This window comes from Schistocerca gregaria, chromosome 3, assembly GCF_023897955.1.
Source record: "Schistocerca gregaria isolate iqSchGreg1 chromosome 3, iqSchGreg1.2, whole genome shotgun sequence".
Taxonomy (NCBI): Eukaryota; Metazoa; Arthropoda; class Insecta; order Orthoptera; family Acrididae; genus Schistocerca; species Schistocerca gregaria.
The window spans coordinates 2,054,898-2,059,182 of record NC_064922.1 but is presented as its reverse complement, the minus strand read 5'-3'; the positions used below and the strand labels follow the sequence as shown (position 1 = coordinate 2,059,182).

The 4,285-nt window shown below is 49.1% G+C and overlaps 1 non-coding gene across 1 annotated transcript; it reads left to right on the top strand.

Annotated features, from left to right (window-relative positions):
• The first annotated feature begins 532 nt into the window (after window positions 1-532).
• On the top strand, window positions 533-605 carry Trnaa-cgc (transfer RNA alanine (anticodon CGC)). The gene has a single exon. It is a non-coding gene; the product is annotated as a tRNA-Ala (tRNA).
• The last annotated feature ends 3,680 nt before the right edge of the window (window positions 606-4,285 follow it).

The following is a 4,285-nucleotide window of genomic DNA, read 5'->3' as shown; positions in this document are numbered from 1 at the left end:
GCTCATTCGCTTTGGCGCGACGTCGAACTATAAATAATGCTGTCACTAGCGTGAGCGTTGCGTGAGCGTCCTGGAAAGTCGGAAAAGTCGGCTGCGTGGGTGAGTGCCAAGTTTGGCGAGCGTTTTGTAGTATGCGCAGTGCAATGGAGACGCGGAAACTTGTTGTGGCCCAGTGTTTTGCAGTTGGACGACAAGATTAGTACACAGTAGTAAAGAGCGAGGCACTGGGTTGGCATGAATAATGGAGTGCACAATGGGGCTCGAGATGTGTTTGTTACCTCAGGTGCTGTATGATTGTCGACAAGGAGTGAAAACGGAGCAATTTGTGACGGCTCTTTCAATTTAAGACGTTAAAAACAGACGGAATTTGCATTTGTAATACCAGAGCATCGAAACTACTTGGAACTTTTGTGTATATGAACGTGTCCGCGCCTTTGTACTCTGCTCCCTTCACCGCTACAAACCAACCAACCATCGTGTCCGTGAGCATCAGAGTCGCAAAGAATGGGGAATAGCGCAGTTTGGTCGTGCCTGGGGCGTAGCTCAGTTGGTAGAGCGTTCGCTTCGCATGTGAAAGGTGCAGGGTTCAAGCCGCGGCGCCTCAATTTTTTGTGGTCAGTGCATTGTAAGTGTTGGTCGCGACGAACCTAAAGGCACCCAAGATGTTGCAAAGCCAGCGTCACAGACTGATATGATGTATACTGACGTAAGGAGAGCAAGATGTAAGTGTGGGAACCGGCTGTTATCGAGGTGTCATCGAGTGCAGATCTGTCTTAGGTACCACGGCTTAACCTCGTTGAAGTCTAGAGGGTGGACAACACGTTCGTCTTACTCAGAGCGGTGTCCAATCTCTATTTTCAACGTTATACGTGCCACTTTCATTGTGGCCAACTACGATTCGATACAGAATGCACGAAACCTGAAATACACCCTAACAGATACATAGAGAGTTGTGTTTGTCTGCTGAATAATGGGAGTGCAAGGGTCTGTGTCGTCTATATGGCTGTATGTAGCACTATTAGTCTTCGTGGGTGGCGGGCGTAGCACAGATGGTAGAGCTCTCGCTAACTATGCGAGAAGTACTGGGATCAATACCCAGTGCCTCCAGAATTTTTAACACACCTACATGCGCACCTTGCCATGCAAGTGGAATAATTCTCAGCCTGCAGATGTGTCTAGGAAGATACAAGCGAATGATTAGCATCCACAATTGGCAAGCGTGCTGTTATTAGTGCGCGGGAAGCAGCCTCCTCCCACGCCTACACTTTATTTAGAAACAGTACAAGTGTTCCCGTAAGATTCTCAAGCCTATGTCGGAAAGATCTGCCTTGCGCCGAGTTCACGTAAATCCCACTGCACATTCCTATTCTTTGCGTGCAGTCGGCTGCTACTGGTGTTGCTAGTTGTGACTGCTGATAACAGATGCCGTAGCAATCAATTCATGGAGTGATTTGTATGTTTTGCGATAGTCTGTCTCTGACAAGCAAGCACAGGTGACATAGGTGCGAACACAGGAAGCTAGTAGACCCTCGCTGCCTGCAGACACCGAGCAGCCACACTAGGAGGGCGGCCTAAGCCGTAGGCAAAATGTGCTCATTCGCTTTGGCGCGACGTCGAACTATAAATAATGCTGTCACTAGTGTGAGCGTCGTGGAAAGTCGGAAAAGTCGGCTGCGTGGGTGAGTGCCAAGTTTGGGGAGCGTTTTGTAGTATGCGCAGTGCAATGGAGACGCGGAAACTTGTTGTGGCCTAGTGTTTTGCAGTTGGACGACAAGATTGGTACACAGTAGTAAAGAGCGAGGCACTGAGTTGGCATGAATAATGGAGTGCACAATGGGGCTCGAGATGTGTTTGTTACCTCAGGTGCTGTATGATTGTCGACAAGGAGTGGATGCGGAGCAATTTGTGACGGCTCTTTCAATTTAAGACGTTAAAAACAGACGGAATTTGCATTTGTGATACCAGAGCATCGAAACTACTTGGAACTTTTGTGTATATGAACGTGTCCGCGCCATTGTACTCTGCTCCGTTCTCCGCTACAAACCAACCAACAATCGTGTCCGTGCGCATCAGAGTCGCAAAGAATGGGGAATAGCGCAGTTTGGTCGTGCCTGGGGCGTAGCTCAGTTAGTAGAACGTTCGCTTCGCATGTGAAAGGTGCAGGGTTCTAGGCGCGGCGCCTCCATTTTTTGTGGTCAGTGCATGGTAAGTGTTAGTCGCGGCGAACCTAAAGGCACGCAAGATGTTGCAAAGCCAGCGTCACAGACTGATATGATGTAAACTGACGTAAGGAGAGCAAGATGTAAGTGTGGGGACCGGCTGTTATCGGGGTGTCATCGAGTGCAGATCTGTCTAAGGTATCACGGCTTAACCTCATTGAAGTCTAGAGGGTGGACAACACGTTCGACTTATTCAGAGCGGTGTCCGAACTCTATTTTCGACGTTATACGTGCCACTTTCATTGTGGCCATCTACGATTCGATACAGAATGCACGAAACCTGAAAGACACCCTAACGGATACATAGAGAGTAGTGTTTGTCTGCTGAATAATGGGAGTGCAAGGGTCTGTGTCGTCTATATGGCTGTTTGTAGCACCATTAATCTTTGGGGGGGCGGGCGTAGCTCAGATGGTAGAGCGCTCGCTTAGTATGCGAGAGGTACTGGGATCAATACCCAGTGCCTCCAGAATTTTTAACACACCTACATGCGCACCTTGCCATGCAAGTGGAATAATTCTCAGCCTGCAGATGTGTCTAGGAAGATACAAGCGAATGATTAGCATCCACAATTGGCAAGCGTGCTGTTATTAGTGCGCGGGAAGCACCCTCCTCCCACGCCTACACTTTATTTAGAAACAGTACAAGTGTTCCCCTAAGATTCTCAAGCCTATGTTGGAAAGATCTGCGTTGCGCCGAGTTCACGTAAATCCCACTGCACATTCCTATTCTTTGCGTGCAGTCGGCTGCTACTGGTGTTGCTAGTTGTGACTGCTGATAACAGATGCCGTAGCAATCAATTCATGGAGTGAGTTGTATGTTTTGCGATAGTCTGTCTCTGACAAGCAAGCACAGGTGACATAGGTGCGAACACAGGAAGCTAGCAGACCCTCGCTGCCTGCAGACACCGAGCAGCCACACTAGGAGGGCGGCCTAAGCCGTAGGCGAAATGTGCTCATTCGCTTTGGCGCGACGTCGAACTATAAATAATGCTGTCACTAGCGTGAGCGTCGTGGAAAGTCGGAAAAGTCGGCAGCGTGGGTGAGTGCCAAGTTTGGGGAGCGTTTTGTAGTATGCGCAGTGCAATGGAGACGCGGAAACTTGTTGTGGCCCAGTGTTTTGCAGTTGGACGACAAGATTAGTACACAGTAGTAAAGAGCGAGGCACTGAGTTGGCATGAATAATGGAGTGCACAATGGGGCTCGAGATGTGTTTGTTACCTCAGGTGCTGCATGATTGTCGACAAGGGGCGAAAACGGAGCAATTTGTGACGGCTCTTTCAATTTAAGACGTTAAAAACAGACGGAATTTGCATTTGTAATACCAGAGCATCGAAACTACTTGGAACTTTTGTGTATATGAACGTGTCCGCGCCTTTGTACTCTGCTCCCTTCACGGCTACAAACCAACCAACCAACGTGTCCGTGCGCATCAGAGTCGCAAAGAATGGTGAATAGCGCAGTTTCGTCGTGCATGTGGCGTAGCTCAGTTGGTAGAGCGTTCGCTTCGCATGTGAAAGGTGCACCGTTCAAGCCGGGGCGCCTCCATTTTTTGTGGTCAGTGCATTGTAAGTGTTGGTCGCGGCGAACCTAAAGGCACGCAAGATGATGCAAAGCCAGCGTCACAGACTGATATGATGTATACTGACGTAAGGAGAGCAAGATGTAAGTGTGGGGACCGGATGTTATCGAGGTGTCATCGAGTGCAGATCGGTCTTAGGTATCACGGCTTAACCTCATTGAAGTCTAGAGGGTGGACAACACGTTCGTCTTACTCAGAGCGGTGTCCGAACTCTATTTTCGACGTTATACGTGCCACTTTCATTGTGGCCAACCACGATTCCATACAGAATGCACGAAACCTGAAAGACACCCTAACGGATACATAGAGAGTAGTGTTTGTCTGCTGAATAATGGGAGTGCAAGGGTCTGTGTCGTCTATATGGCTGTTTGTAGCACCATTAGTCTTCGGGGGGGCGGGCGTAGCTCAGATGGTAGAGCGCTCGCTTAGTATGCGAGAGGTACTGGGATCAATACCCAGTGCCTCCAGAATTTGTAACACACCTACA